Below are 9,556 nucleotides of genomic sequence, written 5' to 3' on the forward strand. Positions count from 1 at the left end.
AACAAACATGCAATCAAACATGCAAATGCAACAATGAACTACAAAAAAAATTAAACATTGGTGTTGAGACGGGAAAGTGACTAACAAACGGAGATCGGTATCGACCTCCCCACACTTAAAGATTGTACCGTCCTCGGTGTATGCAAGGCTGTGCAGGTGGGCAGGGATTGTGGTTCCTCAGCTGGTGCTCATTATTTTCTTCTCTTGGCCGGTGTCTTTGTAGAGGCTTTCTCTTTACCCTTCTTGGTGGCCAGCCTGGAAAGGGAGAAAAAAAGGGACATGAAATCAAATAGCTAGAACCGGGAGGAGGAAGGTTCAAGTGATAATCAATACCAAGGTAAAGGATAAATAGTCGCGACTACAAGCAAATAGGACATCAATTGAAGTGAATGAAGGCATTTTAGAGCAACTAGATGCAAGAGGTTTAAAAGCATGCAAGCGAAGGCATGAGAAGCATAACTTAAGCATCAAGTAATAAATGTGCCAAATAAAAGAGCATTTGTGATGATGACAATTGGGAATGATAATCCCAATTACATGTGGAATGCAAGTGTTTTGAGAAAGAGGCATTTCAATTAAAAGAGGAGTAAAACAAAATAGAGTTCAAGATGCCATAGGCTTTTTCACAAACACTTGGTGAGCAAGTTAAAGTAGGAATGAAAATAATATAATCCAAATGTATATGAGAGCCAAATTAAAATATCAATTATCAAATCACTCCTCATAATATTCACAAGCTCAATTACAATAAGGTAGAACCCAAATAAAGCTCTAACACCAACATAAAAATGCATGAAAATGAAAAAGAAAGACGAAGAAACCATAAATAATTAAGCTAAAAGAAAATTTAGAAGAAAGAAAAATAATTAAATGCAGTAATTAAAAGATGAATGAAAGAAAGAATGGAGGGGAGGAAGAAAAGTGCGAAAGGTAGAAGAAGAAGAATGAAGAAGAGAGGAGGAAGGAGAAGAAGAAAAAATTAGGATTTAAAAAGAAAAGAAAAGAAAACTGATTAGGCTGCGCGCTACGTGCAAGGTGCACGGCGTTAATGGCGCAGATACGTCACGCACGCAGACGCGTGGGTGAGCGTAGGGGAGGGACACGGAAGTGTCCATCACGCGCACGGGTGATTAGGGATCGTGCGAAATGCACGAAGCCATCTGAACTCCCGCACAACTATCTGTGCGAAAACCCAATAACGCCGATTTGAACACCCACGCGTATGCGTCATGCACGCATACGCGTGGGTCATGTTGTGCGTGAGGCACCGTCCTGGCACAGTTCCGGTGCAACTTGCTGCCCATCTTTAATATTTGCGGACCCAAATACGATGCGTACGCATCATAGACGCTCGTGCGTGGATGCGTCTCTTTTTTTATTTTTTATATGCAAAATGCAGAATACAGAATGTAGATAATTATGCAAAAATTATGAATGAATACTGTGAAAAACAAAATAAAATAGAACTAGGAATGAAAAGGGACGATCATACCATGGTGGTTTGTCTCCCACCTAGCACTTTTAGTTAAAGTCCTTAAGTTGGACATGTGGTGAACTCCTTGTCATGGCGGCTTGTGCTTGAACTCGTCCAAGAATCCCCACCAATGTTTGTAATTCCAGTAGCCTCCGGGGTCCCAAACTAGGCACAAAATGCCTTCAAGCAGGTGGAAGCAAGTGACAAGGTCCCAAGAGTATTGATTTCCAGAATGAATTCCGGGGTCCCAGACCTTGTTTTTGCACTCGTCTTTGTATTTGTCAGCATTGTTCCAATCGGGTGGCAACCAATCTGAATTCTCACTGAAGTGTCCATACAACATCCTAGACCCATTCAATTGAACTCTACACCAACCTTTGCATTTCAACTTGGAGCATACAACTATATTGAACCTTGCTTGACAGCTCTTCCCACTAACCATCTCCCTCTTACTCTTAAGGCCACAGAAAGCTCTAAGTTAACCATCCGTCTCCAGTAGCCCATATTCAAGTGGGAAAGTAAAGGTCAAGGATAAGAATTTTACCCACTTAAATATTGTGTTGGACGGTGATGGCCTTGGGAGAGGTGTTTCTAATTATCTTGCAAGCTCCACTCCCTTGTGCTCTTTTTTGAATTCTTCCACCTCTTTGCAAGCTTCCTCAATTTCAACCTCTTCTTCTTGGTAGTTTTCTTCCAATCCAGTCTCTTTTTCATTGTTTACCAAGGGCATGGGAGTTTGTGCTTCTTCTTCCTTAATCTCCATCTCTTGATCAACCTCTTCAAAGTCTTTAACTAGGATATGCCTTGGAGGTTGTACACCTTCCTCATCATCAAATTCAAGCGTCTCAGAAGGAGGCTCTATGACTGGACTTTCCCATGGAGGTTCCGCATCTCCTAAGTTCTCAACCACTTCCTCTTTAACTATTACGGCTTCGTCCAGTTGTTTTAGCATAAAATCATACTCTTCCTTAATGATTTCCTTTCTATGATAACTCCATTCAACTACTCATTCATCTTCAAGGGTCTCTCCTACCTCCATATTTTGGGCTTCCTCTTGCTCCTCTGAAATAAGGCCGCGTGTAACTGATCCATTGCGTTCCTAAGACGATCCCTTCTCTCTTGTTCCATGTCAGTAGTATCATTGGGATTAGGTTGCTCTTGGATTGATGGATGTGGGTGCTCTTCCATGGAGGGTGGTGATGGGATGGACAAATCATTATGTGGTTGAAAAGAAAGTGCACTAGAGCTTGAGGGTTAAATATTGGAGGTAGAGGGGTGGTCCATGCGGGATATAAGATTTTGGAGTTTAGAGGTGAGACCAGTGATAGAGCCAAGTGTGGTATGAAGCTCTGTTTGCCCTTGGTGAATATCACCAAGGGTGTTGTCATCAAGTGGAGGTTGGGGTGGATAGGAGGGTTCATTATTTTGGAGAAAGAGTGCATGGTATGAAGGTGGTTCTTCTTGGTAAGGGCATGGAGATGGTGAATATTGAGGTGGCGGCTCATGAGAGTAATTGTGCTGGAATGGGGGTGGTTCTAAGTATGGTTCATAAGGTGGAAAATGGTCAGGGTCATATGAGGGTGTTTGGTAGTAGGGGGCTTGTGAGTTTGGTGGTTCAAACCTATGTTAAAGAGGGGGGCCATAGGCATATGGTGGGACTCATTGGTAACAACAAAGGGATCCACCATATCTATCATCTTGGTACGCACCTCGGAATAGCTCTTGACTATAGTATTTTGGTGGAGGTTCACGAAGAGGTCCACTGTAACTATTGTCTTGGTATGCATCATAGAGTGGTTGTTGGCTATAGCGCATTGGAGGGGTTGTTACCAAGAGGGTTGATCAAATCATTGTGGCTCCTCCCATCTTTGATTCTTCCAACCTTGATGCCGGTTCTCATTATAGCTTTCATTCCTTACAACAACTGGAACCAAACTTAAAGCCAGAGGGGTGAGAATTCATAGTAGTGAATAAAAATTAAAAACAAAAATGAAAACAAATAAACAAGCAAAATCAAATATTTACAATAACCAATAATAAGGCATACGTTTGCAATTCCCCGGCAACGGCGCCATTTTGACGAACGGGCTTTTGCTAGTAAAGAATTCACAAAAGTAATCACGTTGTAAGTATGGTTTCTAAACCAACAACAATCCTTTCGTACAAAAACTTGGTTGTCACAAGTAACAAACCCCTAATAGAATTGATAACTAAAGTATTTAAACATCGGGTCGTCCCTCAAGGAATTCAAGGGAAGTATGCTTATAATTGGTTATGGAAAAGTATGTTTTGGGGGTCTTGGATAAGAGAACAAGAAAAAGTAAATTGCAAACGGAATAAACTAATAACTAAAAAAGCTCTTGGCAAGGTATGAGAACTGTAAATTGATGCCAGGGCATCTAGGCCAGTTTCACTGACCTTTTCTTTACTGTTTTAAGGTAGTTTCATGCATTTTCTTAGTGAATAAGGCAAGTTTTGGATGAAAATACACTCACACCTTGACTCAAGCAACTATTGTGAATTTTACATGATTTCATAAGGATTTTGCAAGGATTGAATGATAAATTGATGTTGCATAATCTCATGACTTGGGCTAGAGCTTTGATGCACTTTATTTGCTTGATTTTAGGACAAAGGAAGCAAGGAAAAACCACGCTAGTAGCCACGTTAATCTAGTTAACGTGACCACTAACGTGGAATGGGAATGAGCTTGCAACGTTAATGAGAAAAGTGATCACCAATAACGCCTGCGAAGCCATCATAAGCCCACGTTAATTGCCACGTTAACTAGGTTAACATGGTAGTTAATGTGCAGATAAAGAGAGCTCCAGCGTTAGTGGTAAACATGAACACCACTAACGCTCCAAAAGTTGGCAATTGGCCACGTTAAGAGTCACGTTAACTTAGTTAACGTGAACTCTAACGTGGACGGGAGGAACAATGCCAACATTAGTGACACTCGCCTTTGTCACTAACGTTGGATCAAGCTAGCATTGCCCACGTTAGTGGTCACGTTAAGACCACTAACGTGAAAGTTAACGTAGAGCTAAGATTGATGATCCAACGTTAGTGACACTCACCTTTGTCACTAACGTTGGAGATGGCATTCAATACCACGTTAGTGGCCACGTTAACTTAGTTAACGTGAACTCTAACGTGGAGAGTAGGGGCGTTTGGAGCGTTAGTGACAAAGGTAGGTGTCACTAACGCTCTCGAAGATGAGGCATGCCCACGTTAAGAGCTACGTTAGTTATACTAACGTGAACTCTAACGTAGGGACAAGGGGCACAAGGCAACGTTATTGGAAAAGGTGATTCCCAATAATGCTTGCGAAGGTTCATAAGGCAACATTAGTGGTCACGTTAGTGCCACTAACGTTGAAGTTAACGTGGATTATATGGGGTTGGAACGTTAGTGAAAAAGGTGATTACCACTAACGTTCTCGAACCCACATTCTCACTTAACGTTAACATCACTAACGCCCATGCCTAACTCACACTTTTCTGCAAGCTGAGCCCACTAAAGATTATAACTGCTTCAACTCAAGATCTAAGGCCCATATCCAAGACTTGAAGAACTCACTAGAAGATCAAGAAGTGTAGAATATATAGGAGTAGTTTTGAACTATAGAAAAGCTTGGCACTTTGGAGAACTACCCTCTGTATATTTACTTTTCTGCATTTTTACTAGTGAAGGATGTATTCCTTTCTTCCATTTTCCATTCCCAGAGCTATGAACAACTAAATCCTTTTCATTGGGTTAGGGAGCTCTGTTGTAATTTGATGGATCAATTATAGTTTTCATTCTTCTTCTTCTATCTTCTCTTTTGATTTACTAGAAAGCTTTCGATCTTAATTCAATTGGTTAATTGTCTTGGAAAAGAAACTCTCCATAATTGGATCTCCTCTGAGCCTTGGAAAAGGGATGAGGAGATCATGCTAGAAATGCTTTCTCATATTGGACTAAATTGAGGTCTGGGCGGATATAGTGACATGTAATCCTCCCAACACTTTGATTTAGAAATACATGTGGTATAATCAGTGACCATACTTCATCTCTTCTCATGAGCAATTAAATCAAGGAATTGGGAAATTGTTCAAGCTTAGAGAGATTGAATTGCCAAGGAATTGGGATCCAATAACTTAAGATTGCCAAGGAGATCAATAGATGCATTGATTGAGGAAGAGATGAAAATAAATTTGATCCGGAGAATGCAACATCTCCTAAGCCCAATGAATTCCCATTTCTGATCTTACCCATTCTCTTTACTTTCTGCCATTTATTTCCATGCTTATTTCCCCAAATCCCCATTTAAGATTCTGCACTTTATTTTCTGCTATTTACTTTCCCGCCATTTAATTTTCTGCAATTCTCAAACTATACTCTATTTAGCTAAACTAGCATACTCTTCCAACTAAAGTTGCTTGACCAATCAATCCCTGTGGGATTTGACCTCACTCTATTGTGAGTTTTTACTTGACGACAATTCGGTATACTTGCCGACGGGAAATTTGTTGAGAGACAAGTTTTCGTGCATCAAGTTTATGGCGCCATTGCCAGGGATTGATTTTATATCAACAATGATTAAGTTGGAATTTCACTAGATTGATCATTTTTTATTTTATTTTGTTTGTTTACTTTATCTAGCCATTTACCTTCAGTTTATTCAGTTTCTTCCTCATCCCCTATACCCTCTCTGTTTTCTTTCTTTCTTTGTTATTATTTACAATTTTGCTCACTAACCCACTAACTGTTTGATAATTTGAACCACTCACACTAACAATCACTCTAACAAGAATAATCTCTTCATTTTATCTCTTGTTGTGTGCCTCGTTAGTTATATGACAGGGAGAAGAGGCGGAGCATCAACTTCCTTCGATTCAGAACCTGAGAGGACCTGATGACAAGTCATCATATACCCATTTTTCAAGCTAATTTCACTTGTTTTGTTAGTCTTTATGCACTTTCTTGCATCCTAAGTAAGTGATTTGGAGTGAAAATGCATAACTTCTTTAAATCAAGCAACCACCATGAAATTTATGTTAACTCATGAGGTTTAAACTAATTTTAATTGAATTTTAATTGATTTATAAGCCTTGTGAATTTAGTGATACTTGGAGTGGTTGTTTTGGTTTATTTTAGGTGAAGAAAAGAATAAAAGAGAAAAGCGTGGCCTAAAAAAGCGTGACCCAAGAAGAAGGAAGCGTGGTCAAAGGAAGGAAAAGTGTGCCGCATGCAATGGGGGAGGCAAGCATTGCCCTCCACAAGGGCACACTACCCTCTAGGAGGGCAACATAAGAGAACAAAGCAAAAAAGGCAACTCTGCACTGCCCACTACAAGGGCAGAGCACAAAAGTGTGCCTTGGAACCAAGAAGAAGAGAACCTTGCCCTGCCCTCCACAAGGGCAGTATCGGGCTCACCAAGGAAGAAAATCAAAGGAAAAATGCCTATGATGCTTGCTACAGTTGCTTAATCTACCAATCCTCGTGGGATCGACCTCACTCTTAGTGAGTCTTACTACTTGATACGACCCGGTATACTTGCCGGTTGTACGTGAAATTTTCATTTTTACGTATCACCTGCCCTCTGCGAGGGCAGGGCAGCATTCTGCGCACCAGCCTGCACCACGCCCGCACCAGCAATGCACCAAACATCAATTTTCTGCCCTGCCCTCCACAAGGGCAGGGCAGCCTCCTGGAAGCTATTATTTTGGGCCGAAAATTTAATTAAAATTCCAATTCAATTCATTTCTTCACCAAATCAAAAGCCCATCCAAATCCCAAAATCCAAGAATAGAAAGTGTATAAATAGGAGCAAGTTTGATGTAATTAGGACCTTTTGCTTTGCTTTTGAATTTTGCACTTTCTTTGAGCTTTGAATTTTATTTTTGCACTTTGGAACTTCTCTTGGTGTCTTCACTGAGATTTCAGAGAATTGGGGAGGAGAATTGATCTCTCTTCTTCCTCGTTCTTGCTTGGGCATTTTTAATTTCCTTGTTTTGAGTTTTGGGTGTGAAGAATTGAGGAAATTCTGTCTTAATCTCCATTCAAAATCTCCTTAAACATCTTTCTGCACAATTGAGTTTAATTTCAATTTCCTTTACTGCTTCCTCTTCAATTTCTTGTCAATTGCTTTGAGAACTTGGATCTAGGAAGGTAATTGAGATCTAGGCTCTACTACCTAGTCTCTGGAGTCCTGAGATCCTAATTTACTTTCGGTTCTTCTGTGAACCCTGCTGCACTTTACTTTCAATTTCTGTTTGAGTTCTAATTGTTTCTAATTCAATTTCTGCTTTATTAACTGTGGCAATTCAATTTCTCTTTGTTTAGCTTCTGCAATCCCAGTCCTCAAATCCCTTTTATATTCAAGCAATTTACATTCCTTGCCATTTAAGTTACTGTAATTTACATTTCTTGCACTTTAAGTTTCAGTCATTTACTTTCTTGTTCTTTAAGATTCAGCAAGTTTATTTCCCTGTCCTTTAATTTACTGCAAATTCCCCTTCTCCCTTTACTTTCCAAGCAATTTAACTTCTGTTAAATACAACCCACTCAACCAAAACTTGATTCGCTTGACTAAATCAACCACTAAACTAAAATTGCTCAATCCTTCAATCCCTGTGGGATCGACCTCACTCATGTGAGTTATTATTACTTGATGCGACCCGGTACACTTGCCGGTGAGTTTTGTGTTGGATCGCTTTTCACACATCAGGACCCTCCGGAGACTAAGGAGGGAAGCAATAAGGAAAGAAGTTGTTGGTGCTAAGGACGAGGAAAAGTATTTTGAAACAAACATAGAGGAGAATTTGGAAAACAATCATGAAGGAAAAGCTCACAACCATGCCAGAGAAGGCCCTACAAATTATGCTGGGCAAGAAAGGAGAGTTCTAGGCTCTTACATCAATCCAAATCCAAGAAACTATGGAAGTAGCATCCAAAAGCCCACCATACATGCCAACAACTTTGAATTAAAACCCCAGCTCATCACCCTTGTTCAGAACAACTGCTCATTTGAAGGAAGTGTCCAAGAAGACCCCAATCAACATCTAACCACCTTCCTGAGAATATGTGACATTGTGAAGTCTAATGGAGTCCACCCAGATGTCTATAGGCTACTTTTGTTCCCTTTTTCACTCAGGGACAAAGCATCCAAGTGGTTGGAGTCCTTTCCAAAGTAGAGCTTAACAAATTGGGAAGATGTGGTGAACAAATTTTTGGCAAGATTCTACCCTCCTCAAAGAATTAACAGGCTGAGAGCTGAGGTGCAAACTTTCAGGCAACAAGATGGTGAAACTCTCTATGAGGCATAGGAGAGATTTAAGGACTTAACAAGAAGATGCACATCGGACATGTTCAATGAATGGGTTCAACTTCACATTTTCTATGAAGGTCTCTCTTATGAGTCAAAGAAGGTTGTAGACCATTCCTCAGGGGGCTCTCTAAACAAGAAGAAAACCATTGAAGAAGCCATAGATGTCATTGAGACGGTAGCTGAGAATGACTACTTCTATGCTTCTGAAAGAAGCAACACTCGAGGAGTAATAGAGTTGAACCACATGGATGCATTGCTAGCTCAAAATAAGATGATCACCAAGCAACTAGCAGATCTTACCAAGAAGGTGGAGGAAAACCAAGTTGCAGCAGTCCACTTCATCACCAGCTCAAGAAGGAGTGAATATAGGAGAAGAAAGTGACTGAGAACAAGCCAATTATGTTGGAAACTCACCGAGACAAATCCATGATCTATACTCCAAAACTTATAACTCTGGATGGAGAAATTATCCTAACTTTGGATGGGGAAATCAACAAGACCAAGGCCAAGACTAGAGACGCCACAACCACAATCCCAACAACAATGTAACTCACCAACATCCCACACATAGATCCTATCAACAACCACCTAATCTCAACCCACCATCACTAACTGAGGATAGACTTTCCAAGATTGAGGCTCTACTTGAAGACATATGTAGAGAAGTCCAAGACAACAAGGTGTTTAAGGATGAAGTGCGAGCCAATATCAAAAACCAAGGGGAAACCATCAAGAGACTAGAGTCCCAAGTAGGGTATCTATCTCAA

At 40.4% G+C, this 9,556-nt stretch overlaps 1 non-coding gene across 1 annotated transcript; it reads right to left on the reverse strand.

Annotated features, from left to right (window-relative positions):
* Positions 1-8,724: 8,724 nt before the first annotated feature.
* LOC127745914 (small nucleolar RNA R71) lies at positions 8,725-8,826 on the reverse strand. The gene has a single exon (XR_008007537.1). It is a non-coding gene; the product is annotated as a small nucleolar RNA R71 (small nucleolar RNA).
* Between the last annotated feature and the right edge of the window lie 730 nt (positions 8,827-9,556).

Source organism: Arachis duranensis, chromosome 3, assembly GCF_000817695.3.
Source record: "Arachis duranensis cultivar V14167 chromosome 3, aradu.V14167.gnm2.J7QH, whole genome shotgun sequence".
NCBI lineage: Eukaryota > Viridiplantae > Streptophyta > Magnoliopsida > Fabales > Fabaceae > Arachis > Arachis duranensis.